This window comes from Acomys russatus, chromosome 17 (genome assembly GCF_903995435.1).
Source record: "Acomys russatus chromosome 17, mAcoRus1.1, whole genome shotgun sequence".
Classification (NCBI taxonomy): Eukaryota; Metazoa; Chordata; class Mammalia; order Rodentia; family Muridae; genus Acomys; species Acomys russatus.
The window spans coordinates 37,995,805-38,007,960 of record NC_067153.1 but is presented as its reverse complement, the minus strand read 5'-3'; the positions used below and the strand labels follow the sequence as shown (position 1 = coordinate 38,007,960).

The following is a 12,156-nucleotide window of genomic DNA, read 5'->3' as shown; positions in this document are numbered from 1 at the left end:
TACTGTGGGTGTACTGACATACTCAGAACTGTGTGTCTCATACCCTACCTGCGCGCGCACACGTACACATGCACGCATGCACCCACGGCTCTCACTTCCTTGAAGAACAACCTTCAGCTGCTGATTTTCTGAACCCACTGGTCATTCCAGGGACAAGTGACATTCTGACTCAGCCAGGTGGATTCTAGAGAACTGAGCTGCAGGGTTGGACCATAAGAAGTACCCAGGCAAGATGTAAGGACATCCCACTGGGACTCTAGGTAAGACAAATACAGGAGATGTGGGAATAGAAGGACCCAGAGGGTCCTAGAAACCTACAAGAAGAACATCGTGACAGGTGGATCGGGGCCCAGGGTGGTCTGCTCAAACTATTGCACTAACCAAGGACAATACAAGTAGTAAACTTCGAACCTCTACTCTGATCTAGCCAATGGACAGGACATTCTCCACAGTTATGTGGAGAGCAGGAACTCACTCTGACATGAACTCTGGTGCTCCACATTTGATCACCTCCTCTGGGTGGAGAGGCCTGAGGGAACTCAAAGAAAGAATAAGCAGGCTACCAAGATGAGACTCAATAGCCTATGCCCATACAGAGGGAAAGGAGGTCCCATTCGGTCATAGACCTAGGGGAGGGGAATAGGGTGAAAGCGGGAGGGAGGGAGGAACGGGAAGATACAAGTGATGGGATAACAATTGAGTTGTAATCTGAATAAATTAAAAAAAAAAAAAGTGCCCAGGCAGAAGATGGCTTCAAGGAAGAAGCGGTAGCTATAGGTCCTATAGTAGCAAAGATTAGGGGCCCACAGCACTCTTGACCTGGCATGGACCCATAGTCCTCCTGGGAGTGGGAAGATAGGTGGTAGACAACTTGGGGGGCCTCAAACAGTTCTGAGGAAGGGGTTTGGGTGGTGATGGTGTAGGACAATGATGGGCACTTGTGCGTGGGCATGAGATGGTAGGGGTGATGGGTGGGGTGAGACGAACCCCAGAACCCAACATGATGCCAGCTAATGATGGTAAGGAGGAAGGGAAGAGAGCAAAGGGGTGAGTGTATATGGATTGTGGAGTGGAAATAGCCACGGCCTGTCTGGCAGAGGTTGCAGGAGGCCACAGGCATGCTCCTCCTCAGCCTGGATACTCTTGGAGCAGGTGACACAGACCTTCCCAACTACCAGTGTATCCCCTGAAGCCTGTAGCACATCCCCACACACCCTTGTGCACATGTGTGGACACACACGGGCACGTGTGAAATATGTTCTGCTTGCTCTGCGCTTGCGCTGACTAGAGTCCTGGTGAGGCCACAGTAGGCACGGGATTTGGGCAGTGGTGAGCTCTCTGTGTGTCTCTCTGTGGGATATTTATATGTCTGTTGCACACTGGCACATGGGCTACCTTGGGTCACATCAGCCTGGGTACTCTCCTATGTGGCAAATTTACCTATACCTTCTGTGCCATGCAGCCAAGGGGTATGGCAGCCCCATACAACAGAGCATACATTTTGTCTCCTGATTGGTACCTCTGAGACCCACTACCCATCATGGCAAGTCTATCAGTCCAAGTGACCAGTCCAGTCTATGGCCCTGAGAGGCCTCCCAGCTTCCAGAGTACAGGCCAAAGCCCTGAGGTCCTTCACCTTCCTCTCCTGAGTCTGTACTTTTACATCTGTACTTATTCTCCCAGGGCCTTTGGACAGGTATTCCTCACCTTAATATTTTTTTCTGATCTTATCACTGCCTTACTTTTTGGCCCTCCTGGGTACCTACACCTCTGGGCTACCTCAGCCCCTGGGAGCTTGTCAGGCCCCTATCCTATGCTCCTATTAACACAAGAATTTGGTGGGGGACACTTTGGCCTCCCCTATACTCCCAACATGTTTGCACAATGTCGTGCAACACTTCCTCTGTGTGTATTTGGGCTGTACACGGGGGCCCACAAGCCCCGTGTTTTCCCAGAATTCACAGTTCTAAGCCTTGGTACAGCTGCACCCCCAGGGCAGTACAAGGGCCATGAAGAGTGAACTTTCAGGCATTGTAGGGTTTACAGAAACCTTCAAGGTCCAGACTTGCTCGGGGAGGGAGGGTGCTAGGGCCCCTCCCATTAAGAGGGAGTATATGCACATATGTGGGAGGCTGCATGCTTGCACACACATGTTTGGAGCCTGCAGATTATCCCATAAGCACGTGCATCCGTTGGCGCGTAGGTACACGTGCCCACAAACACACAGTCACACTTGTGCATTGCACATCCAGGCAAGGAGAGTTTGGGAGAGAGTGATGCAGGCTCAGTCTGAGACACCAGATGCGTCATTGGCTCTGGCTACAGGAGCCAAGGGACAAGAGAGGGCGGCAAGGGGTTGCCCAAGATGGGGCCTGGAGCGCGGGTCCGCGGCAGAGGAGACGGAAGGGGCGGGCAGGGCCAGCGCAGCGCGGTGCGGGCGCCCTCTCTTGGTCGTCCGCAACAGCGCGCCGGGCCGGCCCTCCCGCCCTCCACCACCGCAGCCCGGCGCCGGCCGCTTGGGCCTGGAGCCCGCGGCATCCCCTGGGGACTGACTCTGCGTCCCCAGACCCGCTCTGGGAGGCAGAACTGGGCCAGGCGGGCAGCCAGGAGACCAGGGCGCCATGAGAAGCTGCTCAGGTCCCTGCCGCTCACAGGGCCCTGCCTGGGGCCCGCTGCTCCCTGGCCTAACCGCTGTGTCCGCAGGCGCAGAGCCGCCTCGGAACCCAGGCGGCCTGGGCGCCGCAGGCCCAACACACTGCGGACCCGGAACGTCGGGATCTCCGGATATGCTCGAGGGGTCGGGGCTGCAAAGGTTCCAAGAACATAATGCGCATTCCCATTTCGCGGTCTCAGCTACCGAGGCCCAAGAGCCTATGAGCAAAGGAAGGGTCTTGGAGGGCTCAGCAACTTGGCGGCGGCCCCTCTGCGGCTCAAGGTCCATAGGAGTGCGGTATGAAGCCAAAGGCGACAAAATCGCCTTCTCTCCGCCCCCGCGCGGGATCGAGGCAGGGACAAGCGTCCTTCTCTCAGATCCGAGGCAGCAAACTCCCTGCACGCGCTTCAGCGCATCGCGCATCCGCGGGCCCTGGCACATCCTTTGGCCTTGGGGCCCTGCCCCGGCCTCTTGGGCTATGGAGCTACCCCGCCGGTTTCCAGTCCCCCGATTGAGGCGCAACAAGTCTGAAGGCAGTGCCGAACAGCTGCGATCAAGGGGAGCGGGAGGGCGTAGGGCCCCGTGCGGGGCGAGAGGCGCTCCGGGATCCCCGAACTCATGCTATGTCCATTTCTCAGGACCGGGAGCCAGCAGGCAGGCTCGCGGGACTGACTACGAGCAACCCACACCCCCTTCGAAGGCCCCAAATCTGCGCGCGCGGGGACGCGCCCAGGATCCCCTGCCCCTTTCTCTGCCTGCTTGACCTTGCTTGGGTACTCAAAGCCAGACCCAACGGCACCCCGGCGGCGTCCGAAAGCAGAGTTTTGTGGCCACCCGCGGTCGAGAAGGGAGCAGCTACCTCCTCGACCTCCCTTGCTGCTGTCGCTGCAAGGGTCTGTGAGAAATGGAAGGCTTGAAGGTTCTGGGAGATGTTATATTCGCTTTCTCGGATCCGAAAATACGGGATACCGCCTCTCAGACAGTGAAAAAGGACCCCAGCTTCTCTCCCCACGCCTCCGCCCGCTGTTTGTGCCCCTGCAGTAGCTTTCACGAGGAGGGGCGTGTGTTTGTGGCTACAGAGCGGGGACACGGAGGGTCTCTTTGGGCCCCCATGATGCAGACGCGCAGACCTCCCAACCCCCTCCCCAACACATATGCCAAGCGGCTCCTCTGGGGCGGGAGTGCGCGCCCCGTGCCCACCCACGCGCCTTCGCCTTCATGCCTTTCAACTCCCTCGGAGTTGCCGCCTCAGACCCAGGGGAGAGGAACGTGATGGGGACTTGAGGGAGGGAAGGGGCGCTGAAGGAGCGGATTAGGGCTGGTCTAGTCCTAGCCCGGTCTGCGCGCTCTGAGAAACTTGGAAGCCCAGAATAAAAGTGGAAAGGGTAGGGGTGCCCAACAGGCCCGAGAGGGTGCCAGGCTGGTGCAGCCCTTTGGGTTCCCTGGGAGTGACCAAGCAGGAGCCACCGCAGCCAGGCAGAGGGATCCGAGCACAGAGCCGCAGCCTCAGACCAGCCCTCGATCCACCTAGCTTCGCCGCGGTTCTCGGTTCCGCCGCCCACCTCCGGGGCCAGGGACGTTTTCTGTTCTGCTTAGGCTGCGCAAAGGACCAGGGGAAAGGGCTCCCGACCGGATCCCAAGCCCTCAGACTTTCAGGAGGGGGCGGGGGCCGTGCTCATTCCTCGAGGCAGTGGCACGCAGCTCGGAAAGAGCGCAGCGGCCGCGGAGGCTGGTGGCCTCTGCCCACTGGAGAAACGCAGCCGAGAGTGCTCAGTGCCCAAACCCGCTGCTTCAGGCGGAGAGGGCAGCGGGCCGACCTAAAGTTCAGGGCACCTATCTGCGCCGCCTGTCTAAGCGAAGAGAAAAGAACACCAGGAAGGAACGAGCTAGGGCGTTTGCGCGTGTCAGTTGTGATGGTGGGGGCACTAGGATAGCCCTTTCCCGAATCTGGAGACAAGCCTCGGGGGTCTCCGCTGCCATTGTCGGGTGTGTAAGGTGAGAGCTGTGAGAAGTCTGGGGGCTTCTTTGCCCGCCTCCAGCTCTGTGCGTGGGGGGGGGGGGATAATGCAGCCGGGCCCTATAATATATGTAACGGGCTTTGGGTAAGATCAGGGAATAGGGGACACATCGGGTTGTCTCTCCTTATCCTCCTTGGGCCGGCATAGGGAGCCAGGCGGGGCTCCCTTAGACCCCTGCCAGCATCTATGTGTCGAAGCACCACGGGAACGCCTTCCCCAGCGCGCCTTGGGTCTGTGCTGGCGATAGAGCAGGGGGTCCTTCCCCGCCTCAGCCTGCCAGATTGGCCTGGCTCTGCCTGATGAGGATGAGGGGGAGGTGAAGAGCACCAAGAAGCTACTCCCACGTCCAGGGCGCCCCCTCCTCAGCCCGCCCAATGCGGGAGCGCAGGGACCTGCCAGATTCCGTTACCGCCGCTGGAGGAGGAAGGGGGCTGGGGGAATTGGGCTGGTGTGTGTGTGTGTGTGTCGAGGTGGGGGGGTGTTCAAACTCCCAAGCTCGGAGCCTAATCCTGGGAGCTGCGAAGCCCAAACGGCGAAGTTGGTTAGTCCGGGAGGCCACCCCTCCTCCGACCCCCTCCCAGCACGAGACGCCCCCTTTCGCCGTGCCCCCACCCCGCTCCGGAGCCTTTCTTACCTTCCCCAGAAGCAGAGGCCCCGCGGGCGAGCAAAGACTTGATCCAGCGACTTGCAAAGCCCCCGGAGCGCACCGCGTCGCCAGCGGCGGAGCCGCGCGCCCGATCCGAGCTGGGGCTACTGTCGCTGCCGCCCCCGACACGCTTTGGGCCCCGCCGAGACGTTCCCAAGAGCGCACCCGCGGGCGCTCTCAGACTCCTCCCCACCCCCTGCTTGGCGGAGCCCCCCGGGCGCCAGGAGGGTCCGGATGCCCGGGCTGCGGGCTATGCTAGGCGCGCGGGCCCGGAGCCGAGCCAGGACGCGGTCCGCCCGTTCACCCGCTCAGCTCGCTCTGCCGGGGCTGCCGCCAACGCCGCGCCCGCCGCCGCCGCCGCCGCCGCCGCCTGCGCCCGCCGCTCCCTCTCCGGCCGCGCCGCCGCTCCGGTCCTCTCGCCTGCCGGGCTCTTCTCGCCTTTTTTCCCTTCCTGGGGGGGGGGGGGGGGGGGGGAGCGGAGCCGGGGGCGGGGCGGCGCGGGCAGAAGGAGGAGGCGGAGGACGCGGGGAAGGAGGAGGAGAGAGGCAAGCTGCTCCCCCGCCCGGCTGCCGGCGCTCCCCAATCTCTCGCTCTCTGAAACTGGATCCCGAATCGGGAGCCAGAGACTGCATTACGGATTACATCAGGCTTTATAGAGCTTCCAGATCACACATTAGAGGGGGAGCGCGAGCGGGGGGCGGGTTTGGGGGAGGGGAGCGGGATCACGGAGAAGGGGTGCGACGCACAGGCGCGCGCACCTAAGACAGCCGGCTCCTGCCCCACGCCAGAAAGCCAAGAGTTGGGACTGTGCTCTCTTCCAGGAGCAGGGGAGTGGCTGCATCTGGGTGACAGGTGATGGACCAACAAAACGAATGGATGGAGATGAGGGGTTGAGGGCTGTGCACAGACGCACAGACCTAGAGGTGTGTGGGAGGAGGAGGCAGGTGAATGTAGGTAGAGGCGGGAGGGTGGATGGACGGACAGACAGGTGGCCATTAGGGTCAGGGTCGGTGGAATTGTGAAGGCAGGTGAGGGTGAGCAGGACTGGGGGAGAGTGGATTTGGTGGGTGGCCCTAGGGAGAGGGCTACGTAGATGGGTGGGCCATGCAGATGGAAGGATGATGCATACATAGGTGGAGGATGAGTGGGTGGGTGGGTCGGATGAGTGATGGGCAAAGAGATGGAATCAGAGGCAGGGACTGGAGCTCTTCCAAGAAGGGCACGGGTGGGGCACTGAACTGTTTTCAGCTGGGTCGATGGGTCTAGACTTACCTAGCAGAGGACCTCCTGTCCTGTGATGCTGGGGTGGGGGAGGGTGAGAATGCCAGGGACAGAGTCAAAACGAAGTGGGCTTAAAGTGACCCTGCATGCCAGTTTCCGTCCATGGGTGGAGAGAGGCCTCTTCAGCTGATTTGTCCTCCATCGTAAGACTTCTGGTTCCTTCTCTGTTAGGTGCCTAAAGGGGTCTCTCTACCAGACATGTTCATTAAGCAGCTCACCAGCCTCCACACATCCCAGGATGTATGAGTGAATGTGACTCCACACATTGGTAGATCCCAATGTCATGTTCCAATGTCAAAAGGTTGGACACTCCTGGGTCTAGACGGACAAGAAGAGTCCTGGAACTCTGAGCTCAGGGAAGTCGCCTTGTGTCCTTCTCCAGCAGGACGCTTCTGCATCCAATCCTCTTTCACAACTTGCCATCCACCCTGAATTCAAGACCCTTTGTACAGAATCCACTACTCTCCACACTTGAGCAGACCACTGGTACCAATGCTACCCAAGAACACATCTGGTCCAGCTGTTTGCATCTCTCCTCAGGCCCACTGTTAACAACAATACAAACTCAAAACCACTATCAACATTCTCCCCCTGGGTGTCAGCACCCGCAGTGCTGCCCTGTAGCCCCCACCAAAACCTCTGATCAGTGCCCTCCATCAACATCACAGTCAGCACTCTTCCTGCATCTCTCTGTGTCAGGGGAGCACGTCGAGCCAGTTAGGCACCCAGGCCCTAAACATGTCACTCTGCACACCAGTTACTCCTCCTGCAAGACCTCAACTTGTAGGGTGTCCTTGAGGGACTCACAGGACCACACTGAAGTCCACAAGGTCCTCACCAGGCCATCCTACTTATCAGTACCATATTCACCTAGCCTTTTTGAGGAATGGCCTTCTACCCAAGGTATTTGGAATCACAAAAAGGAGACGGTATCCCTGGAGGCCTCTCGGAGCCATCATCATCATCATTGCTGGGCATCTTAAACTTTCCAGTCCCTGGAGTTAGGCCTGCTTTAGCGTCCTTGCTGCAGTAACAGCCTTTGGTCACCAGGGGGCCTCTGATATCAGACCAAGAGGCAGCTGAGCAGCCGCAAGGCTATGAGTCAGGATCTAAGCGGTTTCCACACTTGTTTCTTGCTGATGTGGGAGGGCAGCACAACTCTCTGGCAGGGATTTGGAATCCGGCCTGGAGGCTTTTGGGGAACCGCTAAGACCCCCTTGAACTGGGCCATCACAACAAAGTGGTCTTGCCTCCCAGACTGGGGCTTCTAGGGACAAAGGCCTAACCCTCCTCCCTTTCTGAGAATTCATTCTTGCCCCATTGCTTTCATCAGTTTTCCCTCACCCAAGTTTTTGATCCAGAGTCCAGACGGTGGAAGGTAAGACCTCAACAAGGCACCGTCACACCTTTGCAGACGTGTGGAATGTCAGAGGCAGGGAATGCCACCCTGAAGTAGCAACATGCCAACTCAGTTGCCGCCTCAGTTGTCCTCATCTCTGTTACTCCCTCCCCCAGACACAAGTAACTTTAAATAATCCCTCCAACCAAATCGCTTCAGGGTCCTACAACTCTAAACCAGGGGATTTGCCACCAGGTTACAAGCAAGTAGCTCCACTTCCCCCAATTCCTACACCATCCCATACCCAAATCTGTTTCCTTCCAAAGGTAAGCCCTGAGTGATCTCCTATTGGGCAAACCCCATGTTGCTGGACCCCTACCAGGAGTCTCTTCATAGCCAGAGAGACAGAGACTCTTGGTATCTCCGGCCCCCCAACAGGGTTTCTCTGTGTAGCCCTGGCTGTCCTGTAATTCACTCTGTAGACCAGGCCTGGCCTCAAACTCACAGAGATCCACCTGCCTCTGCCTCCCAGGGTGCTGGGATTATAGGCGCGTGCCACCATGTCCAGTCTCTTAGTATCTTCTAAGCACCATCCATAGCCAGAAAACAGACTATAACCACAGTTAGACTCAACCATGACATTGACACCACTGTCAAAATCTACTCACAGCCTGAACTCTGACCTCGATCATGCACTGAGCCCTTAACACAGTCACAGACTGGCTCTTGATTCTGGCTGCAGAGAGCCCTTATCCTGTTCATAAGCCAATCTGACCCTAGTCAGCCTGAGCCATGATCCTACAACATACTGAGTGTTGATCCCATTATGCACCAGACAATAATAATTAATGCATTGTGTAAGTTTTCCAGTCAGGGCACAGAGTGCTGCCATTCTACAATGCAGCAAGTGCAAGCACCCCTCCTTACCAGCTCGGCACTGCCCCCTACCCCCCAATACCCTAACCTGCACATCGCTCAGCCTTAAAACCACCATACTGTGAAAATTTCAAGATGGAGTGTCAGAGGAACTGATGCTATTGAGCAGGTTTTCCATAGCTCCCTCATCAACAAGGCTCTGCATTCTGAAACTCTCTTTCTAGGAGGCCCCAGGGGTTTCACGGGTTCTTCTGTCTCAGCCTAGTTACTAGCCAAGTCAGATTCTGCAATCTCCTTGATCCCCCTGCCCAAGGGCCTCTGCTCCTGCCTGGGCCCAGAGAAAAAATGTGATAGGCCTTCCAGAAAATGCTCTGTACCTTGAGGCCAGCCAGTTAGGGTTAATGGCAGCCAAGGCACCCCAAGGGACTCCAGGAGCAATCGCCCAACTCCTTTGTTTCTGTGATGTACATCAGAGTTTCCCCTCATCTCTAGTGTCACCAACCCAGGCCAGGGACGGACTAGGGCATCAGGAGTGCTCTCTGGATGCCATCCCTACTGAGGGCCAGTACAGGTAAGAGTAGTTCTCAGGAGGTGAGAACCACCATCCCAGGGCTCTGGTCCAGAAGTGGGAAGACAGGAGTCTGGCTTTGTAGCCCTACCTTTCCAGAGACCCTGCCTCCTTCCCAAGTTCCCCACTTAGATTCCAGGGTGACAAAGGGAAGAGAAGGCTTGGCCTTGGGTCCCAGCACTAAGGGACGCATCCTCCTCTAGCTAGACAAAGTCTTAATGTGACGATGGCAGAGCCCACTTTCCACTCTGTCTGGATGCCCCATGTGCCACAGTGGCTACAAACTAGAAATGTTGCTTGTGGCCTGAGGATAGAAATTCACTTTTCTGACTTTCAGTTCATTTAAATTTCAACAACCTCAGGTATCACAGAGATGGCACCTGCTATAGTGGACTGGTGTTCTGGCTGGGGCTGGCCCTACCAGACCCCTTCCTCACAGACTTCAGTGCAGCATGTCCAACATTTGTCCTATGGTCTCAGGTGGCTGAGCAAGAGCAGCCCCAAGTCTTTTCTCTTTCCTATCAGGACCACCAGGTAGGGTGTGACATCTTCCTGAGTACCACAGCCAGCCGGGCTGTGTCCTGGATTCTCTGTTTTCCAGACCTAGCATTCAGAAAAATTTCCCAAGTTCTCTGTACTCTATCTGCCTCGTCTGCAAACACGGACAGTAGTGGTGCCTTCCTGTGTGATCCTTGACAGGACCAAGTGAACATGTGGGTTCTCTGACCTAAGTGTGTGTGTGGTTGGGGGGTGGGGAGTGAGAGTGGGGGGTGGGGGGGTGGGGAGGAGCTGCTCCAGATACCTGCAAGTCTCTGCTTAGTGCGTGATGCCTTCCTGTACATCAACAAGGTTCCGAATTCTGAGATGCTCCTTCTAGGAAACCTCGGTCTCCTAATGTTCCCTGAGCATTTCACAGGCACCTCTGTCTCAGCCAAGCCACCAGCCAAGTAAGATTCTGCGACCTTCTTGGTCCTCCTGCCCAAGGGCCTCTACCGAATCAGTGCAGTCTGCAGAGCTGGACCCTTTTGCCTGGCCCTCTGAGCAGCAGACATAACTGTAGCCAATGTCCTTAGTCTACTAGCTCTTCTAGCCCCACCCCTACCCACCTCCAGAACTTGGGAACTGTGACTGCTCTCCTGGTTAATGCCCGACCCCGTGGTGGGCCACCACCACCTTGGGAGACTGGAACAGCTGTCTGGATGACCCCTAAACAGGGAAGTGAGCAAAGAACACCTGGGGCCCCAACTTTCTGTGTCCCTGGCCCTTAAGAGTGGATCCTGCATGGTCTAAGTGCCCTCCTGCAGCCTTGCATGGATAATGCCTTCATGGCTCCGCCTCCTCTGTGTAAGACTCAAGAGAAGCCAGATCTGCCTGCCCCCAGTCCTGCAGCCACTGCCTGCCCTTGTGGATAGAGTATTCAGGGCTCATACACGGTACCAAGCCTGGAAAGATTCAGTCAGGATATTTGCTTCCAAAGGTGCCTTGGCTGGGTCACTCAACCAGTGGTTTGCTGGAAGTAGGGCACAGAAAACTGTGTTTGAGCTTATAGGGAGCATGGCTAGTACTGACCAGGACCCCATCCAGTCCATATATGGTCACTGGCTAGCTGCCCTTGTCAAGTTGAGGCAAGTGACATTTACATTGGAAAAAGTTCAGGGAGGGGAAGGTCCTGGCCTGAGACCCACAGTGAGTTCCTGTTGGTCAGGACTCTGGCAGGCTGGGAAAAGACAAGGAAAGAGACAGTGTACCAGACACTTGTTGGAGGCAGGGGGGAGGGGGCCAGGTGCTTTGAGTCATATCTTTCTTGGTCACTGGCAAAATCTTTAAAGCTAACTTCCTTTTCAACAGGTCCTGCCCAGACCAGGGGTCCCCAGGGAATAGACCCCTTTCCAAGTGACCAGTGTTGCTATCTGTAGCAGTATATATACTTAACCTGCAGTGTTCCCCGCCCATGCCTCAGGCCTGCTCTACCCACCCCGAGGAGCTCAAGCTATTTCCAACCACTCCTTGTCACAGCTCTCAGAGTGCAAACCAGGTGTGATCAGCGGGTTTTCCCAACACCCCTCAAGGCCCAGGCACATGGAATACAGGTCAGGCAGAGGCAAGGTGGCACCAGCCAGGCTGTGTGGGTGGCAAAGCCCTCAGCCTCCTGAGGTGGAGGTGGTCCCCTGAGGCCATAAAGGCCCTTGCAGATGGTGAGGCCTAGACATATATTCTGGAAGGTTCCTCAGCAGCTTCGTAGGCCTCTGGCTTGTTCTCTACCTCCCACTGTCCTCATACAGCTAGAAGAGGTGGCAGGGCAGGGCCCCCATCCAAAGCGGGTAGAACTGCAGCTGAAGAGGGGATGACTGCCCAAGGTCACACAGCCAGGGTCTAGGACAGACTCCAGGGCCTGAGTCATGGACTTGTGCTTTGAAGGAGGTCTTCGAGACCGGCAGGGAAGAAAGGAAAGGAGGGGAAATGTTCTAGAGAAAGTATGAGGCACTTCTGAGGGCCGTTCCCAGTTTGTGCCTCTGCCAGAGTGCTGAGCCTTTTCCTATAAAGAAAGCGCTCTCCCTCTCTCTCTCTCTCTCTCTCTCTCTCTCTCTCTCTCTCTGCATGTGAGTGTGCACATGTGTGTGCACGTGTGTGCATGTGTGTGTGCATATGAGTGGGCATATTTGCACATGAGTGTGCATGTGTGTGCATGTGAGTGTGCATGTGTGCACATGAGTGTGCATGTGTGTGCACGTGTGTGCATGTGAGTGTGCATGTGTGCATGTGTGTGCATATGAG

The 12,156-nt window shown here is 57.0% G+C and overlaps 2 protein-coding genes across 2 annotated transcripts in view; both read right to left on the bottom strand.

Annotated features, from left to right (window-relative positions):
- The window catches only part of Adgrb1 (adhesion G protein-coupled receptor B1), a 71,982-nt gene extending 66,380 nt beyond the window's left edge, over positions 1–5,602 (bottom strand). The window contains exon 1 of the mRNA XM_051159720.1: positions 5,306–5,602. The gene's annotated coding sequence lies outside the window, so the exon portion shown is untranslated. The remainder of the gene's footprint in view (positions 1–5,305) is intronic.
- Ptp4a3 (protein tyrosine phosphatase 4A3) overlaps positions 1–12,156 on the bottom strand; it is a 759,824-nt gene that overhangs the window by 26,216 nt on the left and 721,452 nt on the right. The gene's annotated exons all lie outside the window — the stretch shown is intronic.